The sequence below is a fragment of the Pleurodeles waltl genome, chromosome 1_2, assembly GCF_031143425.1.
Source record: "Pleurodeles waltl isolate 20211129_DDA chromosome 1_2, aPleWal1.hap1.20221129, whole genome shotgun sequence".
NCBI classification, from domain to species: Eukaryota; Metazoa; Chordata; class Amphibia; order Caudata; family Salamandridae; genus Pleurodeles; species Pleurodeles waltl.
Window position 1 is genome coordinate 332,862,180 of NC_090437.1, and position 20,649 is coordinate 332,882,828.

Sequence of the window (20,649 nt, forward strand, 5' to 3'; positions counted from 1 at the left end):
TCACTAGCCATGAGAGGTTGGGGTAACCAGAGTCACCTGTAAATATAGGGTGATAACTGTTAGACACACACTAACCCTTAGGGGCAATCCCATACCCAGACATCAACATATACTGGGTGGGGACCTTTGGCTCACTTATTAGCTACACCCGGTGCCTCTGGAGTTGGCCCATCACATATGGGATGCTGCTATTCCTCAAGATAAAGGAGTCATGCACAGAGCCAGGATATTTGGCATTCGCATGGGAGATGTACTGGTCTGCCCAACCCACCATCTGCACATTCATCGAGTGATATCTTTTTCTTTTCCTGTAAACCTGTTCATTTCTCCGGAGGGGGACAAATGCTACATGTGTACCATCAATGGCACCAATGATGTTGGGGATACGTTCCAGGGCATAAAAGTCAGCCTTCACTGTGGCCAAATCCTCCACCTGGGGGCACACGATCTGGCTGCGCATGTGTTTCATCAGGGCAGACAACACTCTGGTCAACATGTTGGAGAACATTGGCTGAGACATCCCTGATGCCATGGTCACTGTTGTTTGGAAGGAACCACTTGCCAGGAAATGGAGCACTGACAGGACCTGCACTAGAGAGGGCATTTCTGTGGGCTGGCGGGTAGCTGACATCAGGTCTGGCTCCAATTGGGCACACAGTTCTTGGATTGTGGCACGATCAAGTCTGTATGTGATGATGATGTGTCTGTCCTCCATTGTCGCAAGGTCCACCAGGGGTCTGTACACCGGAGGATGCCGCCATCTCATATTCTGTCTCAGCGGTTGAAGCCTATGGAAGAGAACCGTGAGCAGAGGGTCATATTTCCACATCTTTTGCACTAATGTTGAATAATTTACCTTATAGAAGCAGTGTGTGAACTCGAGAGTCAGTTGATGTGCCAATGTCTGCTGTGACGCAGTTAGGTGCCATGCCCTGTGCCCCCCTGAAATGGAGGCTGCCTGACTTGTGAGGAGGGACAAGTGGAAATGAGTTAATTGTGCTGGCATTGTGCGCCATCGCGGTAGGCGGTCGATGACTGCCGCACAAATTCGCGTTTGGTTATTATTGGGCCCTATGAGTTCCAAGAGCCAATGGCGATGTATGCGGCAGTGATGGTACGCACCGCCGTGGACGTGACCGCCATTTTCTAACTATTCACTCACTTGCTACCTGACCTTCAACAGGAGAGGACCTACACTGCAAGTGCTGCTGTGACCTGTGTCTGGAAGGGACAATGGCTCATGTGTCTGGGGAAAGGTCCCCTGCCTTCTCTGCGGAGGAGTTGGAGAAACAGGTGGATGGGGTCCTACCCCAGTACACATTACTCTACAGTCCTCCATACAAACAGGTGAGTACACTGTGAGCATGATGCGTGGGCCATGTATGTATGGAGTGCTGTGGATGTAAGCCATATGTTGGGGGCTGCTGAGGCGTCCTGGCCAGAGTGCAGCATATAAGGTGGGTAGTGTATGTGCGTCAGGGCATGGGTGGGAACTGGTGGGCAATGAGTATAACGGTCCGGACGGGTGTGTAGTTTCCTTTTCTGCTGTCTTTTCCCTCCAGGTCAGCGCACACCAGAAAAAGTGTATTTGGCGTGCCACCACAAAGGAGGTGCGGACCCTGGGTGCCTTTCACAGGCAGAGCACCCACTCCCGCAAGAGATGGGAGGACCTGCGCCGCTGGTCAAAGAAGACAGCGAAGGCCCAGCTGGGGCTGGCCTCCCAACGTGGAAGGGGTGCCCGTCGCACCATGACCCCCCTAATGTTCCGCATCCTGGCGGTGGCCTATCCAGAGTTCGGTGGGCGCTTGAGGGCATCACAGCAGCCACAAGGTGGTGAGTACAGAGTCAGAATCATGACTTTGCGCGCGTGAAGGTGTTACCTGGGTGGGTGATGTGGGCTGTGATTGCCCCTAGGCCAGGGCGAACATGGTAGGGTAGGTCCCTTGTTGGGCAGGCTCTGGAGCACTCCTACCCCAATAGTATAAGTGGCCATCTACTACTGGGCAGGGTCCTGTGGGTTTCTGGTGTGCAGATGCTGGCGTTAGGCATTGTACCCCATGGGCTGGTGACTGTCTTAGTGAATGATTGGGCATGGCCTAGTGCATAGGGCTGCTCCCTGTGTGGAGGGTACGCCAATGGTGGTGTTGTTGCTGGCATTTACCAAGTGTATGCTCTGTTTCTCCCCCCCTTTTTGTTTTGCCACCCTGTCCGTGTGTGCATTAGCATCATCTGGCAGAGGAGCAGAGGCACCGGCGACGGAGGAAGTTGCATCCCACATCGCCTGGAGGCCGAATCCACCGAGGGTGAAGGCACCAGTGGGACGGAGGGCCAGGGGTGCACCGCGACGGGGACAGGAGGGGAGACCACAGACAGTGACTCCTCCTCTGATGGGAGCTCCCTTGCGGTGGCAGACACCTCTGTGCCCACCCCAACAACAGGTACAGCCCCCACCCCACCTACCAGCACCGCCATCCCAGCAGCCCCTCAGCGTGTTTACCATGCCCGCTCACCCAGGAGGGTGGGCATCTCCTTCTCCCCAGGCACCTCAGGCCCTGGCCCAGTCAGCCCTGCTGCCTTCAGTGAGGAGGCTATTGACTTCCTGAGATCCCTCACTGTTGGGCAATCAACCATTCGGAATGCCATCCAGGGTGTTGAGAGGCATTTGCATCAAACAAATACATACCTGGCAGGCATTCACTCTGGCGTGGCAGCCCAACAGAGAGCATTTTAGGCTCTGGCCTCAGCACTGATGGCAGCCATTGTCCCTGTGTCTAACCTCCCCCCTCCAACTTCCTCTACCCAGTCCCAATCCCCTCAACCTCAGCCTATCCCAAGCACACCTTCAGACCAGCATTCACCCAAATCAACACACAAAAGTGGCTCAGGCAAACATAAGCACCACACATCATCTCGCAGGCACTCACACAAGCACCATGCCCATGCAAACACACCAACATCCACTGCCTCCACTGTGTCCCCCTCCTCCTCATCGTCCACCTCCCTCCCAGTATCATCTCCAGTCACACCTGCATGCACTACATCCTCATCCACTACTTCCATCACCAGAACGCCTATCACAACACACCACTCACTGGCAGTCGCCACCCCCACAACCATGCACACGTCCCCTGTGTCCTCTCCCAGTGTGTCTGTGACCCCTCCTCCCAAAGTACACAAACACAAGCACCCACCCACCCAACAGGCATCCACCTCACAACAGCATCCAGCCCATGCACCTTCACTCAAACTCAGCAGACAGACACATCCTACAACCACTCCCTCTTCCTCCACTCCCAAACCCTCTCCATCTTCCTGCCGCCAGTTTTCCTGGCAAACATTGACCTCTTCCCTACCCCTCCCCCCCTCCTTCCCCTCGGGCCAGGGTGTCCAGATCCCAGGCCAGCACCTCAGCCACCAAGTCGGCGTCCGCTGTGGTACCTGCAACTCCCAGAGGATCAAAGGGGGCACCCATCAGGCCAGGCAGTGTGCCACCGACCCCTGCAAAGGACCAACCCATTCCACCACCTGCCAAGGTGAAGAAGGGGCCAGCATTCAGCACGGCCAAGGAGCACGACCCACCCAGCAAGGCCTCCTCCAAAACTCCAGCTGCCAGTGGCAAGGTCCCAGCAGCATCTGCCAAGGTGAGGAAGGGGCAGAAAAGCCACGGCAAGGCACTTCAGGCCTCGGAGGCTCCAGGTGAGGGCCTGCTGCTCACCATCAGAACCGACAGCCCCGCCACCTGTACCGCGGCAAGCACCGCCACAAGCACCACCGCAAGCACCGCCACATGCACCGCCACCTGCCCTGCCACTGCCACAACAACTGGCAGCAGCAGCATCTCCAGTGAACAGCCGTCCGAGGCTGCAGGAGACGGGCTGGTGCCTCCCTCTACCACTACCAGCACCTGCACCACGGACAGCACCACCAGCATCCCCGCCGCAGGCACCACCGCAAGCACTGCCACCTGCACCACAACCTGCACCGCCACCTGCCCCGCAGCTGCCACAACAACTTTCAGCAGCAGCATCCCCAGTGGGCAGCCGTCCGAGGCTGCAGAAGATGTCCTGGAGCCTCCCACCACCACTGGAAGCACCCCCAACAGCACCGGTACTACCACTACTTAGCAGCCTTAGTCGCCGCAGGATGGAGTATGGCCCTGCCTCCATGGAGTATCATGCTACCTGTTCCCTGCAAATCTCGTGCCTCAGACACCAAGGTGAGGGAATGTGAACTGCCACACCCCAAGTGCAGCATCACTGGGCACAAACCCCCTCCAGAACCAGTGGAGAAAGGCATCCACTCCACCTATCCTTGGCAGAATGAAGCAGATTGAGCACAAAGGCCCCTCCAGGACCAGTGGAGAAAGGCATCCACTCCCCCTATCCTTGGCAGGATGAAGCAGACTGGGCACAAAGCCCCCTCCAGAACCAGTGGAGATGCCACCCCCTTGAGAGACTGAGGCCTTGCACGCCCCAGGAGCAAGCAGTGGGCAACCCACCCACTTGAGAGACTGTGGCTTTGCACTCCCCAGGAGCAAGCAGTGGGCAACCCGCCCACTAGAGAGACTGTGGCTTTGCACTCCACAGAAGTAAGCAGTGGGCAACCTACCCACTTGAGAGACTGTGGCTTTGCACTCCCCAGGACATATCTGTGGGCATGGAGCCCCCTCGAGGAGCAGTGGCATAGTACCATCTTCCAGCTGAGGTGCCCCCCTTCCCCGTCCTCCTGAGGTGCCTGTGTGTTTTCGACCTGATGCCCCTGCAGTGTTCCCTCCGTATTGAGGCAGGAGTCAAGTGTGGGCTTGGCCCATGATTTTTGGCCCAGTGGGCCACGGACATTTGTAAAGGACAGTGTACGGCCTTCTGTACATACTGTAAATATTTGTATATACTGTTTTTCTATTTGTTAAGTATAGCTGCCTATTTCTAAAATATCAGTGATTTAACTCAATTCCTTTTGTCCTTGTGTTCTTCCAGGGGGTAACGGGGTGTAAATGTAATGTTGAGGCATGTGTTTGTCTGTATGGTGTTGTGGGTGGGGATGGGGGTGTTGCGTTTGTGTGTCACTCTCTTTTTCCTCCCCCCTCCCCTGTGTGCTAGGTGCAGTACTCACCGTGGTTGTCACCGCCGCCTCCTTTGATGTTCCTCGTGTATGAGGAGGTAGACCAGCATCGGCAGGACCTGCAGCTCGGGCTCCATGGCATCCTGGTTCTTCATTGATTGTCGGAAGGTGAGTGGTTTCCCTTCCAAAGACTGTTTCTGCCGTGCTTTTGATGGCGTTGGTACCGTCCCAGAAAAGCTGGCGGATTGGCGGGTTGTAATAGTGTGGGCGGTACATTGTCTTCCGCCTGTTTGTTGGCGGTGACTGCTGCGGCGTTTGTTGCTACCGCCGTGGCGGTCGGAATGTTAAAGTGGCTGTCTGTGTTGGAGGTTTCCGCCGTGGTCGTGATCCCATTTTTCTACCGCCGGCCTGTTGGCGGCATTACCTCCACTTTAACACCGACTGCCAGGGTTGTAATGAGGGCCATAGTATTTGAACAGAAACCGAGAAACATTCCTGCCCCTGCCATAATGACAATGCTATTAGTTGTCATGTGTGCAACATATGTGGCCTTGATTCTTATTTTACAGAAAGCAACATGATAGGTTATTAAATCAAACACAATAGAGGTTTTATACAGCACATATCCTGAACACATGTATGTGAATCTATTCTGATATGTGGTAATGAATAATAAGAAGTCTTGGTGACAAAGTAATTGCCTGGGATAATATAATTTAGTCAAACACGGAAGCTAGGTTTGATACTAGATTTTCCAGTTACACGTTGTCCAATTTAGCCTCTCCATAGGTATCTCTTTCTGACATCAATGATTAATGCTTGCCCTTAATTCCTGGAAGACCACAAATTTGTGTTGTTTTATATTGTTTTGGGTTTTTATGCTCTGGTGTTTTGGTACGGTGTTATATGTTGTGTTGTGGTTCTGCTTCTACTCTGTTTTGATGTGCTGATTTGTGGCACATAATTGTGACTTTGTAAAAGTGATGTTGTATTGTTGTAGTATATTGTGTTGGTGCATTTGTTGTGCCTCAATAGGCTGCTGTGGTGTCAATCTATTGTGCAAGAGTGTTTCTGTGCTATTTTGTGTACAGCATTGTGATGTTTTTGTGAAAAATTGTAGTGTGGTGTTTTTAGTTTGTCTTACTGTAGGAGGCAGTGTTGTTGTTTTGTATAATTGTATTGCATTTTGTTGTATTGGTGGTATGCTTAGCTGTTTGCTTTATTGTTGTGTCTTATGGCCCTATTACGAGTCTGGCTGTCTCAAGGCCGCCAGACTTGCGCTGGCGGTTGGACCGCCGTGGCTGTGGCAGTCTGACTGCCACATTCTGACCCTGTCGGTCGGACCACCAAAAGACCGCTGTTTCCACCAGGATCTTGGATCCTGACGGACGACGGCAGTCGTGGTTGTAATCAGCCACGGCGGTGCTGAAGTCAGTGCTGCCGTGCTGATTACAACCATGTTCTCCGCAAGCCTTTTCATGGTGTTTCAACCACACTGAAAAGGCTGGGGGAGAACAAATGCAGGGGGCCAGGACCATTGGAATGCGCACTGTCTGCGGTGCTGACATTGTGTATTCCAAAGGGCTAGGGAGGCCCCCTGTGCAATTACATTGGATTCGGCTCCATGTGGAGCTGAGTCCAACGCCGCTGCATGTTTTTCACTGGACTGACCTGCACAAACCTTGGTTTCCCCCGGTCAGTACAGTGTAAAAATCATAATGGGGCTTGTGGGAAGACCGCCAGCACCATGGCGGTCTTCTCATTGGGAGTTTGGGGGTCAGGTTTTTCCGACTGCCAAACTCGTAATCAGGCCCTTAGTGTTGAATTACTGTACTGTGTGGTTTTGTTGTAGCACCTTGATGGTTGTGCTGCATTACGTCTTTGGGTGCTGTGCTCTGCCATATTTTGGTCGTCATTTTGCTTAGCGCTATGTCATAGCGCTGTACCCTGTAGTTCCTTTAATTCCTCTAGATTTCCAGCCAAAAGCGGCAAACTTCTTTAAAGTTTCAGTAACAAACGTTTGGTCACATAGGGACGTTTCCACTCTGCAACTATTTAAGACACCAATCAGTACAAACCGGTGCAGAGATCATGCATTAGCACTTCAGTAGCCACTTTAGCTGATCGAACCACATGGCATTTTTATATAGAACTATTCTGTAGCTGATTAAAATAATTTACTGTTGTTTTGGGGGTTCATTTTTATATAAAAAATGTTTTAGCCTTAATTAAAAATGTAAATTGTGCTGATTCAGGGATAAGCAGAGAAAAACCCTGCCAGGATAAACAGATCGTATTATTCACTGAGGAGATCTATTGTGATCTGAGTTAATAGACTTGATTTCCTGGTCTAGCACACAGATTGGATCGTCATGGTAATCCCATACTATGGGCCTAGTGCAGGGAGGTGGTGCCCTGCCATCTAATGGTTGAAGTCGGAGTGACAGCCTATAAAACAGACTAAAATATTTCATTGTTTATTTGTGATAGAATATGTAGCCTTTCTAACAGAAATACTTTGAAGGATGATGGGGGGGGGGGGTACGAGACGCAAATGTGATACACACCAAATATTTCGAAATTAACATATTACTGGCTAAATTTTTATGTGAACTTAAGGCAACGGTGAATAGGAGTAAATGTATGTGGGAGAAACAAGGGGTTGTTAGATGATGAGGAACTGAGCTCACCAAAACTTGGAGGGCGTACTTTCCCAACATGCCTAATGTCAGCCACACCTACATGTGTTACACATGTATGTGCCATGTTTATTTCATGCAGAATTTTAAATATCCCCTTTAAGGATACTTTTGCCAGCCTTTGTGAAGCGAAAACAACAAAGGGCCTGATTACGACGTAGACGAGGTGATTACTCGGTCACAAACGTTACGGATCCGTCACGTTTGTGATGAAGTAATCCCCTCCTCAAAGGTCGTATCAGGCCAAAGTGCTTTAAACATTGATAAAGCTGTTCTACAAGACAAATAAAAGAGGTGAACAGACTTTTTAACACAGGAGTAGATTGTATTTGCTTTTAAATCAGTGCATGTTTGGCACACAGTTCTATGTGGTGTATCTATCAAAGTACTGCAGAGTGCGCATTGGCAGCACGCTACTGTGTTCTGGCTACTTGTGTACTTATAAGTCACACATCCAAACAAAGCTTCTTTCTCACTATTGTGGCTCCTGGAAATCAACTCAGAAGAAACATGTTTTCCTTATGGCGCCCCATTTAGTCTAGCCATAATAACTTAGAGTAAACCCATACCAACTGTGTCTAATTACTTTGAATATCAAAAGCTTCAAGCTGAAGCATTATGCGGCATTGGCAGGCTGAAAGTGAGCGGGGCTGTGAAGTACAATATTGAAATACCATGGAATGCATTTCAGATAAAACAGAGGTAGTTACGACAGGCCAATGTCCCCACTGGCTATCAAACAAAGACAGAAAAAGTCGAGTGGGAAGATGAGTAGGGACGGGTAATCAACATGGAGAGCATGAGGGTGTAGTTCTGATGGAGAAAAGGTGAACACATGCGATCAACTAAACACATGTAATCTTACAGAGTGCTTTCACTAAAAATGTAGTTCTCTGATTGCAAGCAGTGGAAAAATGCAAGTCACCCTGTTAAAAGATGGTAAAGGGTTTATGCTTGAGAAAGGGACAGTCACAAAAAGAGAAAGGCACGCCATTGAAAAAGAGGCAATCAAATGAAAATGCAAAGAAAACCAACCAATGATAAGCAGTGGGCTGGCCCTAAGGCCACTGTAAGTATTGGTATTGTACGCACTAAGTCAGCAGACAGTGAAAGTTGCCTGTAGGCAAGGCCTAAAAACTGTGGAAATCCATTTGCGTGCCTTTTGTTTCTCGTGTAACGGTGAAAGGAGCACATGGCATATACACCAGAGCAAACAAGACACACATTGATTTGCTCTCTGTGCACAAGAGGAAGTGGAGAATAGCAATTTATTGTAATGGGCTGGGCCATGACAAGGCATAATTCATTTGCTGCATTTTTAGAATTCCACCAGAATATTGACTACCAAAGATTGTGGGGCCAAAATATTGAGGCCTAAACATTGCAAACAAAAATACTGTGAAAGTAAGTATATACAAGTAACTATAGAATTCACTCATATGTACCTTGACTATATAGATAGATAGTTAGATAGATAGATAGATAGATAGATAGATAGATAGATAGATAGATAGATAGATAGATAGATAGATAGATAGATAGATAGATAGATAGATAGACATTTGCACCTACCTTCACAAATATTTGGTCTTCGACATCTAGGCCTTAATATTTTTGCCCCACTGTATTTTTGTCCGTAGTGTTCTGACATACAACTATATTTTTCACATCATGTATCAATATTAGGCCAAACTATTATTGCTCTTTTTCAATTTAGGAAAAGGTCTTCATGAATAGGATTTCTTTAGTGATATCTACGCACGTTAACTATAGTTCCACAAATCTGTATCTTCCATTTTCTCCTTGCTGCAAAATCTTTCTGTAAGATATACTGACTACAAATATGTTTGCTCCTTAAAGTTACAGTAAGTATCCAGGTGAACGATGTCGATTGGCATGCCCTATGTTGAAGGAGAAGCCTCACAAGACCACGGCCAGTGAAGGCGAGAAGTGTGACAGGAGACTACAGGTGGAGGCCTTCAGTGTCACTGCTATCGCCAGCACAGTTACATCTGCTGCTATAAGACTGTGACCCCGACATAATGTTCACCACTGGCAAAGATGGTAAGAGGCTAAAGTGATAGGTTAAGCATAGTGGCTCTGGGGGGACAGGAAGGTCAGAGTGGAGTCTTAGCCAACAAGCAACACCATCTAATTAGCCTGATTTGTTTCAACTTATTAGTTACTAGCATGTGCCACTAATTAGAATGTGGTGTGCGCTTCTACCTCAAAGTCTGCATTGTTTTGAACTTTGCTTTGGTTTAGAATGCCAAGTGTCCGTCCAATGGCATTGCTTCTTTCGCAGGACTTACCAAAATGAGCAGAAGTGTGATTCTGTCCCTGACTACATAAGGAAAGATATAGAGAGGTGCCTTCTTAGAGGTACCTTTTACCTGATGTTCCATTAGCTTTGTATAAGCATTGACAAGCGTACACAACAGTTTTGCATATTATGCTTAATGCCATTAACCTATACTAATACATGTGCTTGCTCTGATATCATACATGGGTGTGTACCCATTATTCCTGTGGCTGCATTTTGGGCCTGAACAATCCATTAATTGAGCACTAGTTCACTGAGTCAAAGTGAAAACAGGGGAAGCCTGACAAGGACATAGAAAAAAGGATAATAAAAATAATTTTAATGACATAAATATATCCTGTGAGTAAGATCAGATTCCGGATGCCACAAGCAGTGTCCAATTTTCATGATCGACCAATAAGTTACAGGTGTGTCTGATGAATAAAATACCATCTCTGCAACCCTCATGGTCTAAGTAGGTAATTCAATTTGACTCATCATGTTAGAGCAGTTATTGTCAGGTGTTGAGGGAAGAAGTTCGTTTTTCCCAAATAGTTATCTGGCGTGAGTACAACCCAATTCATATACTCTTATGCACCAATACTTGATATATAATCGCAAAAGCTTGCAGGCTGATGGTATTACGCACGTTCCTCTTTGAATCCCTGTGAAAGCTTGTGATTCACAATCAGCTCACAAAAGTTTTGAATTTTTTGGACTTGAACATGTTCCTAGAGATCCGAGGGGTGGCAATAGGGAACTATTCTTACGAAAGAAAGAGGCATTATGGATTATGAGATTGAGGGCCGTAGAATCGGGTCTCAACTCTGATAGAGAATTGGATTTCTTCTTGGGAGATTGAAATTTGGATTTATACTTGTGCACAAGTTGTATCTTCATATGTCAAACTTATTTCAATTTATATTGATGTGATGTTGTTTTACTTGATGTAATATTATTACTCTGTTGATTTGGAGACTTTTATAATTACTGGAGTTAACAACCAAAATTCTCAAACATAAATTTATGCAATTTCGATAATGGGGATGTGAAGGGTCCATAATATCTTTGGGTTAAAAAATTTGGAATTGGTTAATTTTGCCATCTGTCTGACTTTTTAGGTTTGGCTCCTTTCTTTAATAATCTGTAATTGAGAATTTGGATTTAGGAAAATGGACAACCCCTGTAAGAATATTTGAATTTTATCTCAACATCATATGCTGAATATTGATTAGGTTAGAATTCTAGATTGACATACTGGGCTGAGGATTTTAATGAGTTACAGTTATTATTAGAATATATGGCTTCTGTTCTGACCAATGGGGGTTGCTATATGGATATTTGTGATTATAAATTTCGACCGATTGTGTTGTTGGTTTTTTTCACTTTTTTCATGAAAAAAGATTACTCGAACCGATTGCATGTAGGGTTTCCCACATTTTCTTGAATAATGGGGTCGCTATTTGGATATTTCTGATTATGAATTTGACCGTTTGCATGTATGTGGTTTCTTTACTTTGTACACGAAAAAAGATTACTCAAACCGGACCGATCAAATTTAAGGTTTCCTATACTTTGCATGGAACCTTTGGTCCCATCTTTATGCCAGTGGACATTTGTCCGTTTTTACTGTTTGCAGCATTAACTCGTACGGTGACCCCGGAAGTCTATTTAGCTTCCGGGGTCATGAGCGCGAGTAGCGTACTCGCAGTTTGGCGTTCCAATACGAAGACGCCGTTTTCTCCGACTGATGAGCCTAAAATTTGGTGAGTGACTGGGGATGACGGGCTTCCCCTAGCGTTTTTCTGGAAAGAAAAAGATTTGAATTAGAAATCCTGGTGATCATGGAGTTTTTATATTCAATATTTGTCTCTTTTTTGTAGTTTAGGGACGAAAATTATATGAACTTTGCATTACCATTTATACTACTGGGCCATGAATTTAAGGTATTTTATATGATGTTATTTCAGGAGCCACATGTTGGAGTGTGGACATATTACATTTGTTTTGCATAGTTCTTTAGTAATTTATTTATATATTTATTTGGTGTCCTTTTTTTATTAGATTTGGACAACTTTGATTGATTTGTTATATTATTGGCAACGGTTGTAGACGGACAGGATTACCTGTTTGCATTGGATTTCGGTTCACATAAGGTACTGCTATGAGCTATGTGGAGTTTGTTAGACACAATCATGGGATCAGCACTACTAATCCACTATTTATAGCGCACGTATAATTTATGTAGGACATTATTGTTCATTGGTTATCATCAATACTAATTCAATTAGTGGACACAAAAGGGTGTGTGTTTACATATAATGGTGATGATTTGACACTACACAACTATGTGAACTTATGAAAATTAGGGCTTCTATTTGGTGACTGGTTAGTATTGTATTGTGGTTTCATTGTGGTTCATTTTCTCCCAGTGAAGTTTAGAGTATGTATTCTTAATACAATAGTATTTCTTTCCTCTCACTTGGTTTTGGGTTCTAGACTTTTGGTTTTAACTTGGGATATTCTACATACACTTAATTATGGAGTTTGAGCATTTTAGTTTCTAACTCAAACAATTTGCTTACAATTTCTAGCCCTGAAGAAGTCGTTTGGGATGAAAGAATTTCCCATGACGAAACACGTGTTGGCTTAAAATGTATTTCCATGGATGAGTTGCTGAGTGATTTGAAGATTTGACTCAATAAATCATTGGATTGGACCGGACGTTGCAGAATTTTGTTAAATTTGAATGATTTGTTTTCTTTAACAATACTCAATTGAGTTAACATATACCTTGACTGTTGAAATTGTAAAATGTGTGGGGGGCCTCATATTGTTTTCCCTGTGAAGGTCACCTTTTTGGATTGATCAGCTCGTAAGCAAGTAAATATGGCAAATGTCACACTTAGGGAAACCTTCCCATTGGTACATAGGCTGGCTAATGCCAGGGCACATACAAACTGAGTAGCCCCAAGTTTATATCATAACTTCACCTTTCACAATAGAGGAAAAGCCATAAGTCCATTTTACAGTCTGAGGTGTATGCATATTACCTTTTCCATGCATAGGGTGGAGCATAGCTGGACAGTGAACACTGGAAAGTACAAAGTAATTTTAAAATGATGTTGTCCCCAGGGAATCAGTGAAGAGTTAGAAGATTCAGTTTTGTAGAATTGAAGTGGAGACAACCGGGGGTTAGGCAAGTAACCATGTTCTTTACCAAATGAAGGCAATGGATCAGAATCTTACGAAGACATAGGTACAGAGTATTGTCATAGTTGCACTGAGATCCAACAGCAGCTGTTATGGCCAGCTGTTTTCCAATACCATCGAGGAAGGACATTCCCTTCCTGAGATGCTGTTGATGGTCCGTACAGGCAGTCACTAGAGATAAATCTATGGTATAAGCATACATTTGGAATCAAAGGGGAATCTGACATTACAGACCAGTGAGACTAGCAGAGTCCTACATATGTTGCCCAGTAGAGATCCTACCAGGGGTAGAAGTTATGATCCTTCTTTACAAGAAGACTCCATATGTAGGCAGGTTAATAGATAACATTTTTAAGTAGAACACATGAAACAGGTTCAGCACCAATACTCTAGGAACAGCTCCTCACATATGAATAACCATCTGCCAACAATATCCGCATTATAAACCCACATTTAACCTTGCCATTTCACATTCCAACTACACACATGAATAACACACACACATTCCACATTCTATGCCTCCATTCCACCAGTGCCCACAAAAACACGTACCACAATAGAAACATCATAAATGCATCTGCTTTTTCTGTTAAAAAGGCCTTTAAAACCCTTGGCTTATGGCAGTCACCAATCCCCAACTAGTCTGCTTCAGATATAGTTGAAAGAATATTGCAGATGACAGGTTACACACTAGCAACTTGATAAACTATGTTTTGTCGGTGTACTAAGACCCTTATTACATACAATTGAGGGAGCTAAAGGAGTTGCTGCATATGGAATTATAGGTTGTATATTTATTTTGAGAAAAATGTCTGTAAAACAGCCGAACATGCGGATTTTGTTTTGTTAAGCACCCAGTTACACATGGTATGCTCCATTTTGCGAGCAAAATTAATAATAGGGGATAATTACAGCGTCTGATAAATTCCGAACACTTTGAATTTTGTTGGTGCGTTAATTATCGAACACACAACTGTGCTACTCGTAAAGAGGGCCACAGAAGTAGAAGCTTCAGGAGTTTGTGAGTCAAACATTTAAGGTAGATGCTGAATACTTTGAAGCCTAGGAGAGACCTCGAGGAACCCCAGTCAGGAAGTCAAAAAGACCCCCTCACTGGAACATTCTGAGGGCAGCTCTCTCTAACCCTATTTCATCTTTTCAGCAGACTGCATCTCATATGAAACAACTCCCAAATGGGGGGAAATGCCTGCATAAGTGCACTTTCCTTAGCATGACGTGTCTCACCATTCAAGGTTTTTTCCACCTCTTCTAGAACTTGAGGTATGGCATTCCCTTTGGAGATGCGGTCTCCGAGGTAGTCAACATCTCAGTCAATATCACGGTTATTACTGAAAATGGAGGCCATTATACCCTGCAAAAATACTTAAATGATAAATCAGCCAGTGCAACTCCTTAAGCCAGCAAGCAGCTTGATTTGCATGTTCGAGCCACAACTGCATCAATCACTGATCAATCAAATAATGACTCAAGATACATTAATCATTTAGAGCAGTGGTTCCCAACCTTTTGATTTCTGTGGACCCCCACTTTAACATTAATGGAACCCAGGGACCCCCAATGAATCATCATGGGTATCCAGTGACCCCGCCTGAGTCATTAATGGAGCTGAGGACCTAATTTGTCAATATTTGTTAAAAAATTTTAATTTTCTGGACTCTCGCGGACCCCATGAGAAGGCTTCGCTGACCCCCAAGGGTCCCCGGACCACAGGTTGGGAACCACTGATTTAGAGGCACAAGCAATATAACTCCTCGACTAAGCACCTGAGTGGCAGGTGGACTATCAACTATGCTTTATTATGATGGTACAAATACTTTGACTACTGTACATTTTTTAACTAAGAAATAAATCTGCACCTTTTCTCCGTTTTATACGGTCAGATAGACATCGTATTTCTCTATATTCCAAGAGTGTGGTGTTACTGGGATTGTAGTTACCTATAACAAACAGTCGGACAGACACAGTAGGGACAGGATGCCGACTTTGTGGTTGAAATCTATTTATTGACATGTATGTACAGCTACTCCAACTATAAAGAGACTTCAGAACTGGACAGCTAGGTTCAGCTGGATGTGATTTAGTGCAAATCGCTTAATTTCCTTCTGCCACACAAAAAAATATTAAAAATATGGAAAGTTAACTGGTGCTCATGTAAAGCGCTCCAATGCCTCCGGGCCACTTCGCGCGATATAAAAATGCCAATAAAAATACTCTTTAGGCACACATCATATATTTAGAATCCATGTAAGTGGACGCTATGAAATTACGCAATGTCAAAACATTTGAAACGGTTGGAGAGATTGTCATAAAAAAACAACGTTCTCTCAGTTGCCAAAGGCATGTTCTCGTTTTCAGATTTTCTGTCTGGCTCATTTCCAAGTTTAGGATTTTTTGCCCCTTTTAATCGAAGACTTGCTCTTGGAAGTACTGCCCCCGCTTGTGTTTAGACAACAGGCACAAGGCACTGCTTTGCAATAACAACCTGAAGAATGCGCACCAGACAGTAAAGCCCACAGAAGACCCCAAGGGTCCCCATAAAAGCTTTTGAGATGTATATCGGCAGCTTCTGATGTGCTTACATTTGTCTCTTCCCTGTCATAAAACCTGGGTGGGCAGAGCTCTGCCCAGAGCGAGGAAGAGGCATTGAGCGAACCGCGCGCGCTTTATGGGAGCGATTAAAACATTCTCGGCCCTTCTTTCGGGAAGCACCATTTTACGCCACGGGAACTTCCTCTAGCTCAGATCTTCAACGCGGGCCCATAAATCGCCTCGCCCGCTCCCTGTGATGGGTTTTACTGGCCTATTGACAGCTTAACGTTGTTGATCCCGCGGCCTGTGTGGTTCCACGGTGCACCGCTTGAAAGATGCCCCTTTTTCTGGACGAGGAAAAAAGAAAATTACTACTCACCCGCCCTGGAGCACAAGAAACACAGCATGGCGCTGCTTTCTCGCTTTAGCCCCGCAGACAGGAATTATAAAGTTAAACTAAAAGCCTGAAATGACAATAAGAATGAAGTTTGCAACTGGCAATTTCTTTACACAGAAACACACACTGGCTGCTGTAGTCTGACTGAAAAAAAAACTTTACGTTAAAGGCGTTTTTTCGTTGTGAAGGTTATTTTGATAAGAGTGTATGGGGTCGAGGCCCGTCAAATAGGGTATTGACAAAAGGTTGTATCGTTCTGCAGCATTGATGTATCACTATCCTTATCAGTGCTTAACTTGTAAAAATATAAGTCCCATGGCCCTGTCAGGAAGCCACTGCAGCTTGCAAACACATTTCCCCTGCTAGCGCTGCCAATGACGGTACCAATACACAGGGGCACAGCTAGCAATGGGGAGGAGTGAGCATTTCCAGAAGCGGGATCGGGTCTATCCTCATATCCAATATAAGAAAACGAGAAGACAAACTGTGCACTTTAAACATATTGGACAAACCTGTTATTATAACAAACATGTTTTTCTACATTTGACACTGTTCCTAGGCTACTCACAGTGAACTTTAAAACGCAGCTTTACTGTATTGACAACAAACAACTGTTTCTGCAAATTTGAAATCAAAGCACATAAGACAAGTTTTCACAAAGTTATTTTAAGATTTTTTTTTTTCAATTCACTGATCCCTTCTGTAGCAGGACAATTTGCTGTGAAATATTTATCATTGCAAGTCCAAACGAATGCTCCATCCCATTAATGTCTGAAGGTACAATTTAGTTTACCCACTTGTGAAAGTCAGTGCCGCTATTGTGCCACAGCAATACCAGAATCCGTTTTGGTAATGAGGATATTCTTGCTAGAAGAGCAGTACATAGGTCTGCTGGTGATCGTGCTGGCCTACAAGCCTTTGCAGCCTTGATGAAGTTGCACGGGTTCGCAAGGCAAAAGGTGAGTAACTGTGGTTGTTTTCATGATGTTTTTAATAAACTGCACTGCACCGCTAGAGCTGTGATTGAGCAATGATTGAGCAGTGGAGGGGGAAGCAGGGGGTCTAAAATTATTTGGAGGGTTAGAAGTAATGCAGGTGTGCCAGGCACACAGCAAGGGCAAGTGGTGAGGCCTTTAACTGTGCTGCGAAGGCATCAGCATTTCCTAAGGTACTGCTAATTCAGGTACTATGGTTAGAGGACCCTTTTTCATGTGGACTCATCTAGCCCGTCTGTTCTTCTGCTCTTGAGGCCCATCGACTGCTCTCCCTGTTCAGATCTCCTGTCTCGTGTTCAGGTCTCTTAAGTACAGAAAGCTCTTTAGCAGTAGTTCATCTCTCCACGACAGAGGGCAGGTGCCCCTGAAGTAAGCAGGCATCAGATATCTTTGCTCCAGTCAGCTTTTCCTGCTACCTACTCCTGTGCTTTTCTTCAGAAGAAAAGAAAATGATACACCTGTGCTGTTCACCAAATAATGGTTGAGCAGCGGTTTGAATGTTTTAAGTGTAATGATTATATATTAATGATTACATTGAGTCACAAATATACATCAGTCAATGACACATTTAACGGAGTCAACTAAACATGTACGAGGTCATGGGTGTCTGCCAAACTTTTTTCATGGGGTTGGAGTCCCGTACTGTTTTTGCTGGGGGCTGTAGCCATACTAGTGCAGGCAGCGTCACACTAAGGCAGCCATAGTGTTATGCTGCACTGTGAGCCTGCACACCAGGCTGCACCTAAATCCAGGGGGGGCAACGTCCACCCCTCACACCCCTTGCAGGTGCCCATGTACGGAGCAAACAAACCATGAGAAAGTCCATATTAGCTTATGAAGAATATAATGTTGCATGAATATGGTCTCTACTAGAAAGGATACATATTCAACACCACAACTGTGCACTGTGCTCTACCTAGGTCAATGTAGTCACTACCATTCACTTACAAAGGCCCTAATTATGATTGTGGCGGTCTGACCATTGGACCACCACTACAGGGACCAAGGCTTTCTGCCACCGTATCACAAGCTCCCCAACGGGCCAGCAGACACTCACAGTGCGGCAGCATTGACTTCAGCTGTTAAGAACAGCGAAAGCCAATGCCACTTCACTGTTGGTGTTGGCAGCACACTGGGAATGCGCACCATCTGCAGAGTGCACATTCCTAGTGTTCTGACTGGGGGCTGCACTGCCCAGGACATGGCCACGGGCAGGTCAGGGGCCCTCTTGTAATCCCTTTTCCTGCCTTCCCCCCAGCCTTTTCATTGCTGTGACCCTGTCATGAAAACACTGGTGGAAAGGCAAGTCATGATCAGCACGGCAGTGCTGACATCAACAATGCCGTGCTTGACCACGACTTGCACTGCCACCAACCTGTTGGAATCCATGATCCTGGAGGTGGTGGACTTCTCCTAGCCAGCATTGTAATCTGGTGATTGGACCGCCAAGACAGGGTTGGCCGGATTGGCACCTCGAGTGTGGAGGTCTTATGCTGTACTCATAATTAGGCCCTAAGATGTTCATAGGAGTCAAAGGCACAATGGGTGAAATAGGAACTGTGAAAGATTATTGTCAATAAATGCATGAAAGGAAATAAATAAAAGCCATGTGATTTTGAATAAAACTGAGACTCTTATGAAATCACTGCACTGCTTCTAGATAATTAGTTATTTCATGGCAACCCATGACGTAAATCCATGTGGTAGTCTGAAAAAGTTAAGATTCTTGTATAGCACTGTGATGCACTTTATTTGAAGCACCATAGTTAATGGATGTGTTTCAGAATTTCCAAGATTCAGAGATTTAGATGCTGATTTAAGAGCCCCTAGTGCCTCCTTGCACCACATTAGCATAATTCCTTTACGCTAATGTGGCTCACCAAGGCCAAAATTGCTGCAAAATTTACATGCATTCATTGCACCACTTTGTAACCCTTTGCGCTACATTATAACTGACTCGACTAAAAGATATCTTTGCATCATTTATTTTTGCACTTTTATTGTCTGCTTAGAGCTGGCTTTAAAAGGAGGCATGCCATTGTTTTCAATGGGCTTCAAAGGGCTCTGCATGATTAGCATCAACATTTTCCTGTCAACCCTTCCTCCTGCACCAACCCACTGTGTCAGTTCGCTCTCCCCAACTGCAGCATCCTGCACATGGCCAGCTCCCTCAGCCATGAGAGCCAGATTCACAGAGTTCTTGGGATAGCCTGGACCACACAGCCCAATTTTGACTATAAATTGGGAAGAAATGTAGGTAGGCAAAGAGAGTTGCAAGCTTAGCCACTTGTGAGATGTAAGCAAATATATCCATTTTACAATTAAACAATGCTATTATGTCATTGCCAAATTTCTGCTGCTATCATTTCGTCAGACATGGTGCGCACTGTACTCTTAAGCTGCCCCTTCTGCATCCTGCCAGTTCATTCACTAGTGTTGGCCAAAGATCTTTGTAAGTGGTGGGGGTTAATACTCCTTATGAATTCCAGCGGGCAAAACGAGTTCGGAGACTTCTTGTAGGTGGTTTTGAGAAGAGTGGGATTCTCCCAAGAAAATTAAAAAAATTGGGCTCAAATTTTCTAAAACACCATACACACTTAAAGGGCATTCATGAAATATTCCAATACTTTCAAAGTGTGTGAGAGAAGCTTGGCCTTTCCTAGGAGTATAACCCATTTCTTCAAATGTCATAAATCAGAAATAACTTCCACTAGGTCAGGGTCTGCATTTTTTCGTGGGTGGGCCCCTTTTGCCAAGGATTACATACAATAGGCTAGTGGCCAGAATTTTGCCATGGATACTCCATCTAATAGTCTGGGTACCTACAAAAATTACCTTCCATATACAGGGGTCAGAATTTTGCCATTGGAACCCCCCTAGAAGACGAGTACGAGGTCTCTTGTGACAAGAATGAGCTCAAATGTCAGATTCAGCATTTTGCTATAGATGCAAACCACATGCTAAGAATTATGTGCAGTTTGTCCAAACCTGGATTCTACCATGGGTATCACCTCCCATTTGTATGACCCTAGTGCCCTCATCCATAAGGCAAGAACATCCTCCAGTATGCAAGGCCAATAGCACACTTGCAAGCACAACACCCATACATGCACTCATTCACATACACATTCTCTTACAGACACTCATCCGTACACACATTCAGTTTCATGACACTCATTCTCATTATATCTCTTGCACTCTTTCGTACATCTGTACTCTGTCATACTCACACAGACACACACATATGCTGCTGCTCACACTCCCATTAGCCAAATTTTCTTCTATTGCGTAATAAAGGTTTGCACTGTTGCTGCCCGTGCTATACATGTCTTGCCTTTAAGTGACGCTTAGTGAAAACATTTTCTCTATACACTATTCAGAATTCATATCATATGGTCTTATCAATGCGTGTTACAAGTATGATGCAAATGA